Source organism: Bos javanicus, chromosome 4, assembly GCF_032452875.1.
Source record: "Bos javanicus breed banteng chromosome 4, ARS-OSU_banteng_1.0, whole genome shotgun sequence".
Taxonomy (NCBI): Eukaryota; Metazoa; Chordata; class Mammalia; order Artiodactyla; family Bovidae; genus Bos; species Bos javanicus.
Genome location: NC_083871.1, coordinates 119,230,638 through 119,253,055, shown reverse-complemented (window position 1 = coordinate 119,253,055; position 22,418 = coordinate 119,230,638). Strand labels below are relative to the sequence as shown.

The 22,418-nt window shown below is 52.9% G+C and overlaps 1 long non-coding RNA gene and 1 other non-coding gene across 4 annotated transcripts; one reads left to right on the top strand and one right to left on the bottom strand.

Moving 5' to 3' along the window:
- Positions 1–534: 534 nt before the first annotated feature.
- LOC133246709 (uncharacterized) lies at positions 535–22,305 on the bottom strand. Of its 3 annotated transcripts, none has more exons than XR_009736121.1 (3): positions 22,058–22,305; positions 16,192–18,516; positions 535–15,986 (listed from the first exon to the last, which is right to left on the bottom strand). It is a non-coding gene; the product is annotated as an uncharacterized LOC133246709 (long non-coding RNA). The 3 variants fall into 3 exon arrangements; XR_009736119.1 differs by having other exon boundaries at positions 535–16,406; positions 17,344–18,516; XR_009736120.1 differs by having other exon boundaries at positions 535–17,641; positions 18,262–18,516.
- LOC133246975 (U6atac minor spliceosomal RNA) lies at positions 4,133–4,258 on the top strand. The gene has a single exon (XR_009736221.1). It is a non-coding gene; the product is annotated as a U6atac minor spliceosomal RNA (small nuclear RNA).
- Positions 22,306–22,418: the final 113 nt, after the last annotated feature.

Here is a 22,418-nt window from a genome sequence, read left to right as displayed (position 1 = left end):
CGGCCAGAGCTTTGGGGATCTAAGCTTACAGGCTCCAGGACCCAGAAGGGAGACATTCAAACCAGGATGGGGGTGGGGGGCGCAGGGCACAGATGGAGAAAAACTCCTCAGAAGAAGCCAATCTTTTTTTGTTTGCTTTGTATTTTTAATTTTTACAATGCTGTGTTGGTTTCTGCCATACAAAAATGCAAAGCTGCACTCCCCCTCTGCGATGGCCCACACTCTATGGAAAGTGCTTCTCTCTGAATCTGAATAAATCTACTTCTTACCTATCCAAACAAAAAAAAAGCAAAAGGAAAGTGAAAAGTCTTCATCGTTCAGTCGTGTCCGACTCTTTGTGACTCCAAGGACTGTAACCCCCCAGGCTCCTCTGTCCATGGAGTTCTCCAGGCAAGAATACTGGAGTGGGTAGCTGTGCCCTCCTCCAGGGGATCTTCCCCACCTGGGGATGGAACCCAGGTCTCCTGCATCACAGGCAGATTCTAATCAGCCATAATTACACACATAGCCCCTCCCTCTTGAGCCCCCCTGCCTTCCCCCCACCCCACCCCTCTGGGTCATCACAGAGCACCAGAGTGGGCTCCCTGGGTTACACGGCAACTTCTCTCGAGGATCCACTTTACACAGGCTAGTGTATATATGCTGATGCTACCTGCTCCATTTGCCTGCTCTCCCCCTCCCCCACTGCATCCACAGGTCAGCTCTCTACATCTGCGTCTCCATTCAGAAGCGGCCATCTTGAGTGAGTTCTGGAAGACCAGGAAGAGTTAATGTTTGAAGCCCTGTGTGGGTGGAGAGAACTCCAAACAGAGGAAATCCATCCAAGGGTCACCAAGAAGCTGATTGAATGACTGATTAGTACTCTGTAAAACTAAAGCTGTCCCACACCGTAGGCATGGCGACAGGCCTCTCATTTCAGAAGGAAACCTCCTTTTTGGCTCTGCAAGGTACGGGTGTCAACGAAGTCTAGCGGAGAGAGGCCGACTGGAGGGCTGTGTGACGTGGTGACACTGTGGAGAAGAGCATCTTTGCAAAAGTTGTGCCTGTTTTAACTGCAGAAGGTGGACAGGAAGGGAGGGCTCGGGGTGGGGGGTAGAGGCCTGGCTGGGAGGATGGCTGGAAGGGCCACCTTGGAGGAAGGACACAGCAGGGAGCCCGGGGACCTGTGATCACTGATGTCGGATCATGAGCTGTTTCCAAGCGTTTTCATTCCTTCTGTGACATCTCAGGGCTGCAGAAACGGGGATCAGCCTTTCCAGCCTGGTGTTATCTTTTTGTGTGTGAAAGGTCAACTTGAGGAATGAAGCGGGGGCCGGGCCTGTGTTCAAAAGACAGTGACCACGGGGCGGATCCCAGCCCGGAGACCCTAGAAGAGGAGCCCAGGGAGGGGACAGATTCTGGATTTCTTGCAGTCATGTTATTATTATTATTTTTTAATAGATGTACTCTCTTTTTTTAACCTTTTTTTTTAATGATTGATTGAATGTAGCCAGCCTGGGTCTCTGTTGCTGCTCGGGGGCTTTCTCTAGTTCCTGTGAGCGGGGGCTCCTCTCCAGTTGTGATGCGAGGGCCTCGCACTGTGGTGGCCTCTCGTCGCGGGGCACCGGCTCTAGGCCTGCAGGCTCAGTAGTCGAGGCCCTTGGGCTTTGTTGTGGGATCTTCCCGGACCAGCCACCGAACCCGAGTCCCCTGCATTGGCAGGTGGGTTCTTACCCACTGGACCACCAGGGAATCCTTGCAGTCACTTTAGAAGGAGACTCAAATTATTTCACTGGACAATGAAAGGAAACGGTGACCGTGAAACCTTGGAAACATTTTTGGGTTATAGAAGAAAAAGAAAAATCTCGAGCACCTGTGCCTGACAAGGTGTGGGGGTGAAGGAAAGGAAGACTCGATTCCACACTGTGAAGTTCTGACCAGGAGGAAGAGCTGGTGTGGGTGAAGACAGTGCAGATGTTGGCTGTGGGGAAAAGGGACCATGGGGGTCTGCTGGAAACACCCAGCAGGTGGTGTCACCGGGACCCAGCCCTCCCAAGGCCTGTCAGAGCTGCTCACCAAGGCTTCAGAGCCTCATTGCCATGGGAAGAGAGGGAGCAGCTGAGCGAAAAGCTGGCGGTAGGGGTGAGCCCAGGAAATAGTTAACATCGTCAAGTAAGAAAAGACGGAGGGGAGCTGACAACCGTTCATGGTTCGCAGGTCGGTGGCCTTTTCTGGAGTGATTCCAGGAGACTGGATTATAGCCTGGTGCTTGTTGGGAAACCCTGGCAGGACTTAGACGGGTTTGTCCCCAAAAGAGAAGGAAGGAAAGAAGATACGGAGAAAGAGAAGGTCACGGGAAGGCCTGGTGTTTACCTGGCTTTGCTGTGTTTGTTTCTGCAAAGACAGACATTCCTGCGTGTTTCTAACTAAAGAGGCCGTGGACAGAAAAGGAACAGAAGATGCTGGAGAGAAAGCGAAGCTTAAAGTCATTCTCAAGGAGTCTGGATGCTTGGAACCCGGCGTAAAAGTCGAGAAACTCACGTTCCTTTAAAACAGATGGGAAGTCGAGGGTGTAGTGACAGAGGGGTCAGAGGTGGGACCCCCCCATCTGACACAGGACCCCCCAGGGGAGGAGGCAAGGAGGACACAGATGGATTGCAGAGAGCGGTAAGGAGCTTTGGGATTCCAGAACATGTTCAGCATGCGAAAAGGGCAAGCACTAGAGGAGGTCCTTCATCTCGACAGACAATGACCAGGGAGGAGCTTGTATCTGAAAACCGTCATGCTTTCGGACCTCTGGACAGTGTGGTCTTGGCTGAGCGGGAAGGGGACAGAGTGCCAGCACCGGGGCCGAGAAGGAGAAAGGCTGCTTTTCCGTTGGGACCACCAGCACTTGAGGCACGAGCTTAGCTTTGTGCCCGGCTGTGACGTTGACTCTGCCAGGAGCCTCGGTTCCCTGTCAGTGAGATAGGAATGACTGCTGTGCCGTGTATGCGCGCTGGACTCTGAAGATTAGAGTCGCAGATAAAGGGTATGGTGAAACCTCCAGGTGTTGAGTGAGACATGGGCAGTTTCACATATATATTTAGCGTATATGTTTCTCTACTCAGAACACTGCCTTAAACGGCCGACAGGAACATGTCAATCAAAAGTCTCCACACAGGTCAGAACGCTCAAAAAGTCTACAAACAAGGGCTGGAGAGGGTATGGGGAAATTTACACTCCTACACTGTCAGTGGGAGTGTAAATTGGTGCAGCCACTATGGAGAACAGTATTGAGGGTCCTTAAAAAACTAAAAATAGGGACTTATCTGGTGGTCCAGTGCTTAAAACTCCATGCTTCCACTGCAGGGAGTTCAATCCCTGGTAAGGGAACTAAGATCCCATATGCCCCCCAGCCCACACACACACCAGAAGCACCATATGACCCAGCAATCCAGTTCCTAGGAATGTCCGACTCTTTGTGACCTGGTGGACTGCAGCCCGCCAGGCTCCTCTGTCCACGGGATTCTCCAGGCAGGAACACGGGAGTGGGTCGCCGTGCCCTCCTCCAGGGGATCTTCCTGACGCGGGATCACACCCTCGTCTCTTGCGTCTCTGCGTTGGCAGGCGGGCTCTTTACCTCGAGGGCCACCTGTCACTAGTCCCCTGTTGTTCCCAAGGAAAGACGTGTTCAATATCTTGTGATAAACTATAATGGAAATACCTGTTAAAGGAATACAGTTAATACCTGTATGTATGTGTGCAACCAAACCGCTTGCTGTGCGCCTGAAACACTGTAAGCTAACTGTGCTTCAGTTTTTTAAAAAGATAAAGGAAAACAGTGGCTTTTCCTTGATGCCCAACTGGCTGGCCAGTATCATGGCAGTGAAAATGACGCATCGGTGTGATTTAAGTGATGAAAAAGCTAGAGAGTAGTCTGCTCTCTGCAACTAGAGGAAGCTTGCACAGCAATGGAGACTTAGTTCAGCCAAAAATAAATTAATTTTCAAAAGGATATCATAGGCCCAAATGTCAATCTAAAACTATAAAACTTCTAGAAGAAAACACAGGTGAAAATATTTGTACAGGCACAAAAAGCATTTACTATAAAAGAAAAAAATGAAAACCTGGACTCATTAAAAGCAAAAACTTTTGTTCATCAAAAAGCACAGCATTGTATGAAAGGAGAGAAGGCTAGCACTCTCCTTGACAAGGATGGAAGGGACTCTCGGGCCTGACAGCATGCATATGGCTGAGGCATTGCCACTTACCTCATGGCATCAAACCACTGTTTTTAGAAGACACACAGACGGCTAACAAACACATGAAAAGATGCCCAACATCACTCATTATTAGAGAAATGCAATCAAAACTACAATGAGATATCACCTCACACTGGTCAGGATGGCCATCATCAAAAAGTCTATAAACAATAAATGCTGGAGAGGGTGTGGAGAGAAGGGAACACTCTCGCACTGTTGGTGGGAATGTAAATTGATAGAGCCACTATGGAATACGGTATGGAGATTCCTTAAAAAACTAGGAATAAAACCACCGTATGACCCAGCAATCCCACTCCTAGGCATATACCCTGCTGCTGATGCTAAGTCACTTCAATCGTGTCTGACTCTGTGTGACCCCATAGACAGCAGCCCACCAGGCTCCCCGTCCATGGGATTCTCCAGGCAAGAACACTGGAGTAGGTTGCCATTTCCCTCTCCAATGAGTGAAAGTGAAAAGTGAAAGGGAAATCACTCAGTCAGGTCTGACTCTTCGCGACCCCATGGACTGCAGCCTACCAGGCTCCTCTGTCCATGGGATTTTCCAGGCAAGAGTACTGAGGAAACCAAAATTGAAAGAGACACATGTATCCCACTGTTCATTGCAGCACTATTTACAACAGCTAGGACATGGAAGCACCTAGATGTCCATTGACAGATGAAGAGATAAAGAAGTGGTGGTACATGTGCACAATGGAGTATTCAGTTCAGTTCAGTCGCTCAGTCGTGTCCGACTCTTTGCGACCCCATGAATCGCAGCACGCCAGGCCTCCCTGCCCATCACCAATTCCCGGAGTTCATTCAAACTCACATTCATCGAGTCAGTGATGCCATCCAGCCATCTCATCCTCTGTTGTCCCCTTCTCCTCCTGCCCCCAATCCCTCCCAGCATCAGAGTCTTTTCCAATGAGTAAACTCTTCACATGAGGTGGCCAAAGTACTGGAGTTTCAGCTTTAGCATCATTCCTTCCAAAGAACATCCAGGACTGGTCTCCTTTAGAATGGACTGGTTGGATCTCCTTGCAGTCCAAGGGACTCTCAAGAGTCTTCTCCAACACCACAGTTCAAAAGCATCAATTCTTTGGCACTCAGCTTTCTTCACAGTCCAACTCTCACATCCATACGTGACCACTGGAAAAACCATAGCCTTGACTAGACGGACCTTTGTTGGCAAAGTAATGTCTCTGCTTTTCAATATGCTGTCTAGGTTGGTCATAACTTTCCTTCCAAGGAATAAGCGTCTTTTAATTTCATGGCTGTGATCACCATCTGCAGTGATTTTGGAGCCCAGAAAAAAAAGTCAGCCACTGTTTCCACTGTTTCCCCATCTATTTCCCATGAAGTGATGGGACCAGATGCCATGATCTTCATTTTCTGAATGTTGAGCTTTAAGCCAACTTTTTCACTCTCCTCTTTCACTTTCATCAAGAGAGTTTTTAGTTCCTCTTACTCAGCCATAAAAAGGAACACATTTGAGTCAGCTCTAATGAGGTGGATGAACCTAGAACCTATTATTCAGAGTGAAGTCAGAAAGAGAAAGATAAATATCATATTCTAATGCACATATACAGAATCTAGAAAATGGTACTGAAGACTTTATTTGCAGGGCAGCAATGGAGAAACAGACATAGAGAACAGACTTATGGACCTGGGGAGAGGGGACGAGAGGGTGAGCTGCATGGAAAGAGTAACGTGGAAACTCACACTACCATATGTAACATAGATAGCCAACTGGAATTTGCCGTATGGCTCAGGAAACTCAAACAGGGGCTCGGAATCAACCTAGAGGGGTGGGATGGGGTGGGAGACGGGAGGGAGGTTCAAAAGGGAGGGGATATATGAATACCTATGGCTGATTTATGTTGAGGTTTGACACAAAACAGCAAAATTCTGTAAAGCAATTATCCTTCAATAAAAAATAAATTAATTAAAAAAAAAAAAAAAGCACAATTAGGAAAGTGAAAACATAAGCCAGAGTCAGAGGAGTCCGACTCGGACAAAAATTTCCCGTTCACTGTTTATGACCTCACCACACCCACTGTGATAGCTGAGCAGCTGCTGGGGAAAGTGGTATTCTAGTTCCTTAAAAAATTAAAAATAGAAGCATTTTCCTGGCAGTCCTATAGTTAAGACTCCCGGCTTCCACTGCAGGAGACACATGTTCAATCCCTGGTTGGGGAACCAAGATGCCACATACCCGCACGGTGGGGCCAATAAAATAAAATAATTTAAATTAAAAATAGGACTAGCATGTGACCCAGCAGTTCTAACTCCTGAGTAGACACACGAAAGAATGGAAGCAGGGTCTCAAGGAGGCATTTGCACAGCATGTTCATCAGCATTATTCGCACTAGCCCAGAGATAGAGCAGCCCAGTGTGCCTTCATGGATGACGGATAAACGAAACGTGGTCCACCCACGCAACGGCACGCGGCTCAGCCTTAAACAGGAAGGACAGCCTGCCCCCTGCCCCAACAGGGATGGACCTTGAGCAGATGAGCCAGTCCCCAAAGAATAAACACCGTTAAGACTCCATCTACTGAGGTCCCTATGTGTGCGTGCTCAGTCGCTTCAGTCGTGTCCGACTCTGTGTGACCCCATGGACTGTCGCCCCCCAGGCTCCTCTGTCCACGGGATTCTCCAGGCAAGAACACTGAAGGGGGGTGCCATGCCCTCCTCCAGGGGGTCTTCCCAACCCAGGGATCGAACCCACGTCTCTCGAGTCTCCTGCACTGCAGGTGGATTTTTTTTTTACCACTGAACCACCACTAGGGAAGCCCATGAGGTCCCTAAGGTCGTCAAATTCACAGAAAGTAGATGGGGGGGAGCCAAGAGCTGGTTGGGGGGGGGGGTCAGCATTTACTGAGGACGGAGTGTCAGTTTTACAAGGTGAGTGATGGAGATGATGGTGGTTAAGTGTGTCCCACCAGCCTTAGAGATGGTCCACACGGTGAAGTTCATGCTGAGTGTGTTTTATCACAGTGAAAAGATGGGAGGGAAGCCCAAGGTGGAGCTCTCAGGCGGTCATATGCGAGCACAGGCTTTGTCCGAAGCTCAGCCCCACCCCCTGTCCCTCTCACTAGACTTCAACACTTGCTCCGGAACAGTCACCGCCAGCCACTCGCCAATCCCTGCCAGCCCCTGGGCAGCATGGACTAGACTTGGGCAGCCGGCGGTGAGCCTGAAACAAAGCCATTAGAGCTTTCCCCAGGGGACTGGGCTCCTGCAGGGTAACCAGACCGTGATCCTGGAGGCACTCAGACGGCAAACCAATACTATCAGGCTGTCTGGGAGGAGTGCACGTGATGAGGTTTCTCTGGAGGAGGATCGGGCACCTGGGAGAGTCAGAACTCTGGGCGACAGGACCGAGGCGGGGGTCCCACGGCCCACTGTGTGCAGCCTGTCAGGTCCCTTTTCCTCTCAGTCACGTGGCCTCTTCTTTATGTAACCAGCGCATACAGAACGTTTATTATTTCCCATGTGAGCCAAGAAATGCAGAGCGGATGACCCTCAGGCCAGCCAGGTGCCAGGACGTGCCCAGAGTTCATTCCCCCCACGGCCTCTGGAAAGCGGCCTCTGGCTTTGGTTCATGGAGAATCTCAGGGTTCGGACTGAGTGCCTGGCTAAGCTTGAGGACTACCTCTGCGGGGAGCGAGCTCCGCCCCTGGCAAAGGTCATGAGGAAGGAGGCTCCGCATACGCAAAGGCGGGATCGAGCCTCAGGAGTCTCCCTGGAAATTCTCGAGCATCTACCCCCAAAACCAGAGTCTGCCTACTTTCTGCTTTGTGCTTTCACCTACACCTCTGACTTTACGGGGGGCTGTCCCCCACTACCTCTCTCTGAAAAAAGAGTTAGCTTACAGCTCCAGTTAATAATTCCTGGGTGTGACAGTGTTTAACCTACAAACTCCTTTGGAAATCCTCTAGCCTGCCTGAATAGGTTTTTCCGGCCACATGTGATTGTTCAGAGCCTCCCAACTGTGAGAGGCAGGAGATGTTCTAAACTGTCTAAATACAGATTCTTTTGAGTAGTTAAAAGATTGATTAGAAATTGTATTGGTGAAGGGATTTTCACTTGTTGGGCCAATGTTTGCTGCCAAGTCTCCATATCCCTTACCTGCTATGTCCCTGGCAGTGTATTGATTAATATAATTGGTGTAAGTAGTAGCTTTAATGTTTGTAACCTGGGACCTTGAGTTAATTCTTTTTCTTGTTATAGCCCACCACACATTTGCTCTGTAGGAATGCAACTTTATCTAATGCTTTTGGAGGGTGGCTCCTGACCAATCACCTTTAGAGAAAAATAAGTTTTCTGAAGAAAAGGTCTTAAAATGTTAACAGGCCTCCGGGCCAGAAGATGATGCAAATCACCTAAACTTTTGCATATGATAAGTTTGCAGGAAGAAAGCCTGGCTTGCTGCCTGACTCTACCCCTTCCCCCATTATCCTCTATGCATAACTTAAGGTATAAAAACTACTTTGGAAAATAAAGTGCGGGGCCTTGTTCACCAAAACTTGGCCTCACCATGTCGTTCTTTCTCTCACCTTCTGGCTGAATTATTCAGCCTCTTTTCTCCACTGAATTTCCTCACTGAGCTATCCTTATTCTATTACTCTTTATATCCTTGATTAACGTTTAATTAAGCAATTGTTTCCTGATCCTTGCTGACGCCGTCCCCGCTTCGAATACCCTGGATCAGCCGGGGCTGGACCCCGGCATACCTCCATCACCAAGGAAGTGCTCCAAGTTCTGGCCACTGGGTGGGTTGCATCACCACTTTTGAAGACTCTCCTGGAGGAAATCTGAAGCAACAAACCAGATGCGCTTGGGCAGCTGGCTTCACACCAGTGCTCGCAGCAGGCAAAGCCCCTGCTCGCCCTTCCCCTTTCCTCTCCACGGCTGCTCTGCCCAGAACCAGGACCCTCAGATCTCCAGAGGAGGAAACTGAGGCTCAGAGACGAGGCAGAGGGGTGCCCGAGGCAGCCTCGGGGGCCTGGGAACAGGAAAGAACTCCTGGCAGCGAGGCCTCCTCCAGCGGACCACCACTTGCTCTGCAAAGGAGTGAGAGCAGCTTGGCGCCCTCCCGTAGAGCTCAGACCCACTGCCTGGACACAGAGCGCCCAGCTGAGAAGAGGAGGAAGCGGGAACCTGCCGGTCCCGCAGATCCGCCGCCCGTCAGGGCGCTTCCTACACTCTGAGAAGGACAAGCGGAGAGAAGGAGCGCGGGTTCTGTAAGTGAAGCCACATGGGTCCTCGCTTACTCTTTGAAAGCTTCTCCAACGGACGGCCTCTCCTCTCCAGCGGCATCCCTGCAGGGTGACCGTGTCCCGGTTCCCAGTAAGCTGGTGTATTCCCCTCACCACCCGCCCCCTCGCTACTTTTTTACTTTATCTCTTAACATATTTGACTTTTTTAAAAAGTCATTTACTTTTAATTGAAGGATAATTGCTTTGCAGGATTGTGTTGGTTTCTGCCAAACATCCACATGAATCAGCCGTAGGTAGACCCACGTCCCCCCTCCTGAGCCTCCCTCACACACCCTCCTGTTCTGAAGCCCAGAGGAACCTGGAAAGGGCTGTCTGGGGTTGAAATGGAACCTATGGTCACAGGACAGGGCTTCCCCGGCACATAGCCACCAGCAAATGGACCACCCCCCCAGATGGAGCCAGGGCTCCCAGGTCTGCCACAGTTCAGGCAGACAAGCCAGGGCAGCCCCCTGACCCCCCAGCCCTAACGGACTGTCCCTTCAACACAGACCCTGCCCCCCTACTCTGAGTTCTTAATTTCTCAGAACTCCTGGAAAATTGAAAAACCAGTCGAATGAACAGATATCTTCACCTCGATTCGCCAACTGCTGCCGCCTCCTCACAGCTCAGTCTCTCTTCCTTTTCCACTTTTTGCTGAGCCATCTGAACGCAGGTTACAGGCCTCCTGACATTTTGCCTCGAGCTGTCTTAGCACATATGATCTCATAAGTAAAGCTTCCTATGTAGCCTCATGTAACTGTCATCACTCGTAAGAAAAGAGACATTCATGCAAGAACATGATCTAATGTGTAACCGAAGGGGGCCAGAGTCACCCTGGGCTTCCAGGCAGCGCTAGTGGTAAAGAACCCACCTGTCAATGCTGCGGGTAAAGAGTAAGAAGAATCAGAGTCAGAGGTTCAGTCCCTGGGTCGGGAAGATCCCCGGGAGGAGGGCATGGCAGCCCATTCCAGTATTCTTGCCAGGAGACTCCCCAGGACAGAGGAGCCTGGAGGGCTACAGTCCACGGGGTTGCACGAGTCCAAGAGTCAGACACGACGGAGCACGCATGTATCTAGAGTCAGTTCAGCTTTTGTGGGACCCCCGCAGGGATGGAAGTTGCTTTTTTCCTGTTAATCTGTCTTATGTCAGTTTAACTGTTAGATTGGCCAAAGAATCTAGAAGAGCAAGGAAAGATTTTTCTCCCCAGTAGAATCCCCAGCTGTGTCCACAGCGTCTCCACTTTGTTCTGACGTCCAGGAGGAGGAAGACACTCCCAGCCTGTCCTAGGAGGCTTGGTGTGGAGTGGAGCAGACGTGGGGGAGGAGGGGCATCCCAGGGCCGGTGCCCACACGGGGGTCACCTAGGGTCTGCTCCCCAGCTTGGAAAGAAGGCCCGCTCCCTCTTGTTCCCAAGTCCCCTAGCTGCGAGGGGACCGCTCTCTGCAGCTGCGCCCAGCACCTGTGTCTTCTGTACCCCGTGCCCTGGAAATCAGGCCCTTTGGAAGTAGACCCTGCCAGGCCTCTCCTCGCTGGGGACGTCCATCAGAATCGCTGTGGCCTGAACCCTCCCAGTGCTGGCTACCCCTCCAGCCAGCACCCACAGCCCCGTGCCCAACCCCCAGTGCCTTCCAGGGTCTGAAGCACGGAGTAGGTCTCCGCAAACTTTCATGGACTAGATGGGTAAATGCGTGCTGACACCTTCCTGCAACCAGAGGCTGGAGATGGTGGTCCAGGAGAACCTTGGCCCAGATGGCTCGTTCCAGCCGGAAGGATGCTGATGGCCAGCCCAGGGCCCAAAGAGCAACCTAGGGGGCCAGGGGCAATTCTGTGGCCAGAGGGCGGCCTCCCAACCGGAGTCGGGGAGCTCCCTCGGTGCAGGCCCCAGGCTCACAGTCCTGCCAGCCATGGGGGCGTCAGGCTCAGGGGGCTGAGCCCCTCTGAGGAACGCAGGCGCTGGGGGGCGGGCTGCCTTCCCGTGACCCTGCGCCCCAGCAGCCCCCTGTGCTGTGCAGGCAGAAGAGGGCCACACAGACGTGCCCCAGTGCCCAGTCCCTGGCCAGCTCCTGTCCTGTGTCCGGTTCACCCTCTGATGGACTCAGGGGACACTGGCTCAGCAGCCGGCTAGGCCAGCGGTCACCCTCCAGGAAGGAGAGGCCTCCCTGTGCTCCGGGGCGGGGAGGAGAGGATGCAGGCAGACCACCAGCCGCTGAGAGGTGCTTAGAGATGAAGCTTCTCGGGCTGGCATCGCAGGAGCCCCCAGGGCTCTGAGAGCTGGGGCCCAAAGGCTCAGCAAAGGGACCCCAACAGGGGCACGTCTGCACGCCTGACGACGTCTCACACACCCGCTGAGCATCAGCGGCGTCAGCCATCGACGCAGGCCTGTGTTTTCCAGAAAGAAGGCAGGCCTGGGAGCCCGCCAGCCACCCTCACGTAGACACTGTGCGGCTCTCAGACCCACGGCCATCACCAGGATGACCCCAGGAAACCTCACACCGCTCAACAGATGACAGGGACGACTTGGGACGGCCACACGCGAGGGCTGAAAGTAAGGCGGGCTCTTGTCTGTCTTAACTGCACCTTTTTATCCAGAGTGAAAGCAGGTATGAAGCTGGAAAACCAGGACGCGTGCGTGGTCTGCCTGCTGGAGTCCCACTGCTCCCGCAGTGGTTTCCCGGGGGAGCAGGCGGCTCACTGCCCAGCTCCGGGCCCCTTTCTCCCGGCATCAGGTGACGGAAGTCTCGCTTACCTGACCTGACAGGCGAGCAAGCCCGTGTCCGCGCCCAGCTCTCCGGTTGCCTGGCGCCCGCTGGCCATGGCCCACATTCCTTTCCTTTCTGTCTGCACCCACGTGGCTCTCAGTGCCCTTACAGCAGCTGGACGCCCCTCGTCTTTCTAGCCCCTCATCACTTGGCAAAAAGTCATGGTATTAGCAGGATTTGTGGGTCAGAACGATAGAGGCAGAGGAACCAGATCCAACTGGACGGGATTTAAATCCTCTCAGAGCTGCAGCTGAATCTGGAGGGGGCTGTTGGCCAGCGTCCCTGTGGGGCACGGCCATGATCCAGCCACCCCGGGAGAGCCAAGGTCCTCTGCCAGCTGGTGGGCCCCCTGTCCTGACGGCGGGGGGCGGGGAGGTGGTTCCTGGTCGTTAGGGAACTCAGGGCTCTAGGGTGATGGGGGTGTAGGGGGGCATGTTTCCTGGTCCTTAGGGAGCTCAGGGCTCTGGGGTGATGGGGGGGCAGGGGGGCATGTTTCCTGGTCCTTAGGGAGCTCAGGGCTCTGGGGTGATGGGGGGGCAGGGGGTGGTTCCTGGTCCTTAGGGAGCTCAGGGGTCCGGGGTGGAAGCCTCAGTCCCGCTGGGTCAGCAGATGAGTCCAGGGAGGATGTGGTAGAAACTGCCGTGCCTGCCTATACTTTCCCCACTCTGATCTCTAGAATTCGGCCTCAGCGCTAAGTTCTTGGCCATTTAGAACTGTACGCTGATTACAACAAAGTAAAATAAATGTAACTTCTTACGTCTATTAAGATCAGAGAAGATTTTGGAGTGATGGGAAATTTGTTTTAATTATACTACTCATTTGAAGAGACCCTGATGCTGGGAAAGATTGAAGGCAGGAGGAGAAGGGGACGACAGAGGATGAGAAGGTTGGATGGCATCACCGACTCAATGGACATGGCTTTGGGTGAACTACAGGAGTTGGAGATGGACAGGGAGGCCTGGCGTGCTGCGGTCCATGGGATCGCAAAGACTTGGACACAACTGAGCGACTGGACTGAACTGAACTGAGAATGAAGACAGCACCCAGTTCAGCTCTGGCCAATGGGGCGAGGTGAAGGGTAAGGGGGCAGATTTCCAGCGCTTTCTTTAAGATGCCCCAGGCCTCCTGCGGCAGGCCTGGACTCCCCTCTGCCCGGTCGCCCAGCCTGCCCCGGCCTGGACTCCCCCCTGCCCTCCCCCCCGGGCCGCATCCTGGGCCGGCACCCGCCTCTCCTTTCTGCCCGCTCGTCCTGATGAACACAGCGGGAAGTACTCTGGAATCCCAAGAAAGTTAGGGTCGGGACCTCCCTGGCGGTGCAGTGGTTAAGAGTCCATGCCTTCAGTGCCCGAACGAGGGTTCGATTCGGTCAAGGAGCCGATAGCCCACGTGCTGTGCGGCCGAAAGGAAAGTTAGGACCAAGCTTAGAAATGGCAGAGGGACATCGACCCTGCCGGTCAGCCGGCCCAGTGCCAAGTGGGGACTTAACACACACGTGTGCACGGTCTTCCTCTACAGGCACAGGCCGCTCAGACCCTGGGGACTTCCTGAGCCATAATTCGAGATTCTTAAGAAGCCCCTTTCAACCACACCGGGGCTCCTGTGAACGGGGTGACTTTTGTGAACCCCCTGAGGAGCATCGCCAGGGGAACCAACCCCATGATTAGGAGTTGGACTGTCAGCCCCACCCTGGTGACCTCTGGGCAGGGGACGGGCTGGAGCGTGAGCTCATCTCTGATATCGACAGAGCAAAGGGGAACAGCAGGTGATCAAACAGCTCATCCCACTAGGGGACTGTAAGCAGGAAAATACGGCAGACCCTGTGAGTTAATGATCACTCGAGAAAGCAGGTTTGCTTAACCACAAAACCAAGCAGGCTAGCTTAGCAACAAAACCAGGCAACGTGAACACGAGAAACTGCCCCCAGACAGTGAAACAATGGGGCAGGAGACCCGCCGCTGCCCAGGGAGCTCAGGGAGTTAATGATCCCTAGGACATGTCCTCTGCGCATGGGAAGAGTAATGATTTGTGGGCCTAGCTTGACCATGCAGGGCCCAGAAAACTCCCCTGCTCAACCTGGAGGAGGAACGGATGATGGGAGCATGCCATCCACTCAGGAAAGACAGAGAAGGTCTCTCCCTGCCCAGTTCTTTGATTATAAAGCTGGAGCCCAGTAGTTCTCGGGGCGCCACACCCCCTCACCAGCCTGCTTGTGAGCCTCACTAGCATCCTTTTCTAATAAATCACTTTCTCTCTTGCTGAATTCTTTTCTACATCAAGACATAAAGGACTGTGGTATGGGATCTCTTCTGAGCCCCCTGAAATGACACCAGTTTCATCACCAGCAGGCACTCATTTAATCCAGCACGCCCGCAGCGCAAAGCTATACACACATGAAAGCCACCACCTGAAGGGATTCCGAGAGCTTCCGGGTCAGTGGCCACGTGGGGGCTCTGGGAGGGTGGGGCACCCCAGGAGGAAAGGAGGTTCAGTGCTCCCAAAACCTGGCCTGGGGGTCTCTCCCCGCTGGCTGGCCCTGACCTGCATCCTTCATGGGAGGCAGGCCATCCAGTGAATGAACTGCTGCCCAGCTGCTCTGGAAGGGGCTGGACTGGAGGAGGGGGTCCTGGGCTCTGCTGTGGAGCGGGCTGGGCAGAGGCAGAGGTGATGGCCTGGGCTTGGGGCTGGCTTCTGGGAGGGGCCGAGGTAGATCCTCACGTCAGAGCTGAGCTAAACTGCAGGACCCCAGCTGGGCTCCCCGGGTAGCTTGGTGAGTGCAGTTCCCCCCTCACATTTGGAGAGAGCGACTTCACTTTTGCTTTTCACTATCATGTATTGGAGAGGGAAATGGCAACCCACTCCAGTGTTCTTGCCTGGAGAATCCCAGGGATGGAGGAGCCTGGTGGGCTTCCGTCTATGGGGTCGCACAGAGTCGGACACAACTGATGCGACTTAGCAGCAGCAGCAGCAGCGAGTGCGTGGAGGAGGGCACGGCAGCCACTCCAGTGTCCGTGCCTGGAGAACTCCGTAGGCAGAGGAGCCTGGTGGAGGAGGGCATGGCAGCCACTCCAGTGTCCGTGCCTGGAGAATGCCACGGACAGAGGAGCCTGGTGGGCTAGTCCATGTGGTCGCAGAGAGTCGGGCATGACTGACTGACCAACAGTGTTGCACAGTGCAGTAATGAGAAGGACCAATGTGATGTGAATGGAGATGATGGCTTTTCTCCATTTTCACTCCCAACACTAGTCACTGGGCTTGGGGTCCCTGCCCACATCCCATAAGGCCTCACCTTCACTCAGGACGCCTGCAGAGACGCTTCTCCATATCAGGCCCCATCCTGAGGCCCTGGGTGGACATGAAAACCAGGGACACTGTTCAGTCCAGTGCCACGTCGCGTGAAGCCAGCATCCGGCCGGACCTGTGCAGATGGAGTGCTCTGGGAAGGTCGCTTCCAGCCTCTCGGAGCCCAGCATCCGGCCGGACCCGTGCAGACGGAGTGCTCTGGGCAGGTCGCTTCCAGCCTCTCGGAGCCCAGCATCCGGCCGGACCCGTGCAGACGGAGAGCTCTAGGCAGGTCGCTTCCAGCCTCTCAGAGCCTCAAGTGCCACACCTGTTACTCGCGATGCATACAGGTGGGTTGGCAAGCCCTTCTGAAAAACTCCTGGGGCCAAACATGCTTTGGACTTCTGAATTCTCCCTGACTTGGAGGGGTAATTCAGTGCGAGGACTGCATAGTCCCTCGTATCTGTGGACAGAAGCGTGTGACCCACCATCCAGCCATCAACCACCGTGGCCCCCCCCACCCCATCCGCAGACAGTGCATGCTGAATTCAGGATGTAGAGAAATAGCTTGCAGGCCCTCCGCAGCCGAGACACATGTGTAGGGTTAATTTGAATGACCCCAGACTCTTGCATCTCCCCACACACAGCAGAGCACTAAAGCCACTAACCTGAGTGGCTGGTTTATGTGACCAGCAGTAATGTTTTGATGTTCAACTTTGTTTTCCACCAGAGCTCCTGGCTCCTCCCTGGCCTCTTTGGAGCAGTTCCCCAGAGCCATCGGAGAGGACGGTTTCCCGGCTACAGTCCTCAGTAAGGTCCCTCAACAAAGCCAAACTCAAAACGTGTGTGTGTGTGTTTAGTTGCCATGTTCTGGAATTCCTGGCTGTAAAACGGATGAATGTTCACACTGACAATTACACACGGCCTCAGGTCAGCGTACATCAGGTTTCACACCCAATGACCTGTCGGGGGAAAATGTGCCTTGTAGAGACTTTTGTGTTTCCAAATTGTGAATCCAGGGTCTTGGAGAGAGATACACACGCAGACTGAACTCAAAGGATGCTTAGGTGGCGGAGCCCGCCCTGCCCGCCCTGGAAGGAACACGGGCGTTACTGTGCCGTCATCCGTGGTCAAGGGACTGCCTTCAATCAACAGCTTCTTGCTGATGGACATATCAGTTCTTTCTAAGCTTCCCCCCTTATAATCTGTTCTGTATCCATCTTTCTAAACTTGTGAGATCCTAGCTGTCAGAAAGGGGCTTCTCTGGTGGCTCAGCAGTAAAGTATCCACCTACCAATGCAGGAGACGCAGGTACAGTCTGTGGGTCAGAAAGATCCCCTGGAGAAGGAAATGACAAGCCACCTCAGTATTCTTCCCTGGGGAATCCCATGGACAGAGGGACCTTTCAGGCTACAGTCCACGGGGTCTCGAAAGAATAGGACACAACTCATCGACTTAAACCACGACAACAAGCTGTCAGAAAATACAGTACAGAATTTCTACATGAGTGAAAAAGAGACTAAGGGTATGCTGTGTACACTAGCTTACCCATCGGTTATTTACACCTTTCATTGTCCTGGAGATATTTTATGACTCTGTAATCGTAGAAAACGTAATACAAGTGTTCTGTGTCCATGGAGGTGAAAGTGTAAAGTAAAAGTGTTGGTCGCTCAGTCACGTCCGACTCTTTGCAAAACTAATAACTACTTTTGGTGCTGGTGTTATGATTATTTTACTGTTAAAAATAAAGAATATTTTCTTGGCCTCAGGCACCAGGCCTTTTTCCCACATTCTGCAACTCCAACACCAGTAGGAATTACCTGGAGAGTTGTGAGCACCCAGCTTTGCAGGCCTCTCCCTCGGAGTTTGCTCAAGCAGGTCTGGGTGGGGCCTGAGAACACAGGTGTCTGGCACATTTCCAGGAACCCCACTTTGAGAACCACTGCTTAAAGCACTCTGCAGGATGAGTAACTGTGAGGTGCGGTGGCCTCCGCAGAGGTGAGTCAGCAGGCCCGCCAGGCCCAGGGTTGGTTAGGATCGCGGCGGAGACTGGAGGGGACAGAGGTGTGCCAGGACAGTCGGCAGAGAGACCGTCGGACGCTCGGGACACCGGAGAGTCTGCAGAGGAGGAGCCAGGCCTGCCCGTCACCTTCTTATCTGACTGAGAGAGTGGCTGCCGGGAAATGAGGCCACCAGGATCTCCCTTCTGAGCAGAAGGGAGAAGAAAACCCACCCAGCTCCTTTCCCAGGGCAGATGCGTGGCCTTGAAGGAGATGGGAAGACTGCTCACCTCCTTTCGCAGGGAAACATCATCCCCAACTTTATCTCCTGTCTGCTCTCCTGAAAACCATTTATCTTCCCCCAAAGTCATCTGTTTTCCCACGAGTGCCTTCCCTTCCACCTCACGCATTAACGTGGCATTTAAACCCCAGTTTGAACCACCCCTTTGAGTTACTCATCACTGAGTTCTCCTGTGTCTAAGTGTGTTACATGTGGAAATAAACTCTGGGTTTTCCCCTCCTGTTAGTCTGGCTCTTTGTCAGTTTGATTTGCAGTGCCTCATGGACAGAACATAAGGGGGTAGAGAAAGAAGTTTTTCCTCCCCTACAAGATCAACTTGAACTCATGGACTTCATTTTCATATTCACGAATGCCAGTGTAAACCATACCCAGAAAAGAGCTGACATGCCAACAGGAAGCGTCACAGCGCCTGCCCTTCGGGAGCTGACGTCTAGTACCTCGGTGAAACGCGGTTCACGGTGGAAGGTCCGTCCAAAGAGTGCACTGGTAACACCTTTAGAGGGAGCTGTTCGCGCCAGACCACCCACTGGGGAAAACGGCTTTCGGCTTCTAGATGTTAACCCCTGTAGAGACTTGACCACGGTCACGCTGGGCCCAGCATTTCCGGGCTCTGTGGAGGACGGGAGACGCGGACGTGGAGCTGCCGGAAGCACCAAGGACTCTCGGGGAGCTGCAGCGCAGTCAGTCTGAGCCTGTGGACGAAGGACCTCAGGGTGACATTCTCGCCCGCTTTATGAAGGCCAAGCAGCTCTGTAGCGATTCTGCAGCTTGAGCAGCCTGCCCTCCAGCCAGAGGGGGGCACCTGACTCACAGCAGCAGCAGCCTTTGCGTGGTTTTGCAGAAGGCCAGAGGGCAGGCAGCCTCGGGGCAGGGACTGAGGGCCCTGGTCGCTGCCCTGCGCTGTTGGGCGCAAGGCAGGGGCGACCCCGGCACGGCTGACCTGCTCTGACACCTTCAGCCTGGCGCCAGGGGCTCCCGGAAGGAACTGGCAGCGCCCTGCTCTGCCCGAGGACGGCCTGCCCTCTCACACCCCGGCCTGCAGAGGCGGCGCCTGTCAGCGCCCACCGGCCCAGAGGGCTGCAGACATCCACCCCGTGGCCACGCCCTCCTGCCCTCAGTCTTCACTCGTCCCTCCGAATTCCATGTTACCAATATTAAATCTTTTCCAGAAGTCTCACAACTGAAATGATTTCTATTTTTACACATCATTGCAAAGAATAACTGTTAGCATTCTGTGAAAGTCTGAAGCTCTTTTTTGAAAAGTCTCTTCTTGTACAGAATGGCTTGAAGACACTCAAATGCATTCTGGAACACACCAGAACAAGTTGAGGGGGTCCAAGGAAATCCTCAAACCAGTGAACGCTGTTACAGCCTCGTCTTCCAGGGCCGGGGGCATCTCAGGAAAGTAGGCCTGGGAACAAGGTGGGTTCCAGCCACGGGATGAAGGGCAGGAGCCTGGGGGAGTGCCCGCTGGTGAGGCGGCCGGAGCAGGACGCTGGCGCCGGGCGGTGGAAGCCAGGCTCCCCACCGGAGCCCCACGGGCAAGGACCCAGTGAGTCACAGAAGAAATGCAAGTGACTGGAAATGACAGCTCACGGGAATGGTGTCGGATTCGCAATGTCAGAAGAGGAAGATTTAGCTGCAGGACCGGGGACCAGGCTTGGTCACTCAAGAGCTTTTGTGTAGCCAAGTTTTATTAAGGTATAAAAAGGGACTGGGAAGCTTCTGACACAGACATCAGAGGGGGGACGGAGTGAGCCCCCGAGCTGGTTTTAGCGCACTGTTTTATGTGTGTTAGAAAGCTCCTAGTCAGATAAGAGAGGCACCTCAAGGCTGGCAGGGTTTCCCCAGGCCCCTCTCCCACAAAACGCATTTTTGAGATAGGATGGCGCGAGCTGTGTCATCATCCCCCAGGCATAAAACAACTGATATGAATATGTTGAGCTATTATCAGTCAAAAGTTAGTCTTTGGTGGAACCGTTTTTGAAGAAAGGCAAATTTCAAAGCAAACACATCGTTTCATTAACATAGCTTAAGGAGAACACTTCCATAAAAAAACACGTTGGTTAGCTCAAGGTGTGAGAAAAGTTAAGTTCAGGTGGAACCAGGTGTTGTCAAAGCAACACAGAACTTGAAGAGACACTTGCAGCCGATTTCCTCTGTTTGGAGACCCCTGGCCCTCCTGCCTGTGACCCTCTCATAAACATAAGCATGAACCTCCTCTAGTGCTCAGAGGCGGGCCACAACCCCCAGGAGCAAGACACAGCCGCTGAGCACAGGGGCAGCGGTGGTGAATTCTGCGGGCACTTGGGTTCCAAGCGCTCTGGGGACCGCTGCAACCTTGCTGGGGGAACAGTATCTGGAGGTTGAACACACATCACCTTCTCAAGTTCAGTTCAGTTTTAGATTTTCCATCGAGACCAGTTCACATACATAAAATTCACCCTCTTCACAGTCTCTGAACATTCTCTGGCTGTATGACTTTCTGGCACCGACTCCAGGACATCTGCATCGCTCTCAACCCAGAAAGCTCTGCTTTCTGTCTCTGTCTCTGCCAATTCGGGTTGATCCATGTAAAAGGGGTCTCTTCCTTCCTTTTCTTTTAAACTAACAGATGTTTCCAGAAAAAATCTATTTCTGCTTTATTGACTATGCCAAAGCCTTTGACTGTGTCGATCACAATAAACTGTGGAAAATTCTGAAAGAGATGGGAATACCAGACCATCTGACCTGCCTCTTGAGAAACCTGTATGCAGGTCAGGAAGCAACATTTAGAACTGGACATGGAACAACAGACTGGTTCCAAATAGGAAAAGGAGTACGTCAAGGCTGTGTATTGTCACCCTGCTTATTTAACTTCTATGCAGAGTACATCATGAGAAACGCTGGGCTGGATGAAGCACAAGCTGGAATCAAGATTGCCAGGAGAAATATCAATAACCTCAGATATGCAGATGACACCACCCTTATGGCAGAAAGTGAAGAGGAACTAAAAAGCCTCTTGATGAAAGTGAAAGAGGAGAGTGAAAAAGTTGGCTTAAAGCTCAACATTCAGAAAACGAAGATCATGGCATCCGGTCTCATCACTTCATGGGAAATAGATGGGGAAACAGTGGAAACAGTGGCTGACTTTATTTTTCTGGGCTCCAAAATCACTGCAGATGGTGATTGCAACCATGAAATTAAAAGACGCTTACTCCTTGGAAGGAAAGTTATGACCAACCTAGACAGCATATTGAAAAGCAGAGACATTACTTTGCCAACAAAGGTCCGTCTAGTCAAGGCTATGATTTTTCCAGTGGTCATGTATGGATGTGAGAGTTGGACTATAAAGAAAGCTGAGCACCGAAGAATTGATGCTTTTGAACTGTGGTGTTGGAGAAGACTCCTGAGAGTCCCTTGGACTGCCAGGAGATCCAACCAGTCCATCCTAAAGGAGATCAGCCCTGGGTGTTCTTTGGAAGGACTGATGCTGAAGCTGAAACTTCAGTACTCTGGCCACCTCATGCAAAGAGTTGATTCATTGGAAAAGACCCTGATGCTGGGAGGGATTGGGGGCAGGAGAAGGGAACGACAGAGGATGAGATGGCTGGATGGCATCACCGATTCGATGGACATGGGTTTGGGTGGACTCCGGAAGTTGGTGATGGACAGGGAGGCCTGGCGTGCTGCAGTTCATGGGGTCGCAGAGAGTCGGACACGACTGAGCGACTGATCTGATCTGAATCTGGCTTTTACTCAACACAGCAGCACCTAAGTGTTAGAATCAGTAGCCCTGCAGTGTGCGCTCACTGCCTAGCCAGGATCAGAGAAGATGTACACGACCTTTGCTCCCAGCTCTGCTAAGAGGGCACGTCGTACAGGTCAGGCACATGCTGGTGCTGTCGGAGCAGCAGAAACGGGATTAGCCCCGACACTCACTGCTTGAGCACGAAACCCCGTCTTCACGTGAGCTAGCCATGTCCTGGCCTGGAGCAGGAGGTCGTCCATTTTTTATACTGAACGTGCATTTCTGTATTATAGGAAATAGATTAAAATCCAGAAATACAGATCGAAGTCGGGACTTCCCCAGGGGTCCGGGGGTTAGGGCTCCATGCTTCCACAGAGGTGGCCGGGAACTGAGACCCCACAAGCTGTGCGTGCAGTGTGGCCAGAAAAAAAAAAAGAAATCAAAGTCAACAGAAGACAAAACCCAGCAACCAGGCGAGTCAGGAAACCACTCAGGACGCTCACCCGAGCACACCAGGCGCCCACGTGGTCAGCGGAGCGGGCCCGGGTACCAGGCTTCTGAGAACCCAACCTTGTCATCCCCGTTGCTGGGTGAGCACACCCCAAGCAAACAGAAGTGTGTGGTCCGTTGGTCGGTTGTTACGCTTGAGTTTGTTTGGTTTCCAGAACAGCAGTTATCTCTCCAGGCTGCGGGGGAGGCTAGTATACCGGGTGGGGGAGGGGTGAAGGAGGCAGGGATGTTGAGGGGTTGGGGTTAGGGGGTGCGGGGGGCAGGGAAGTTGGGGGATTGGGGTTAGGGGGCGTGGGGGGCAGGGAGGTTGGGGGGTTGGGGTTAGGGGGCGGGGGCAGGAAAGTTGGGGGGTTG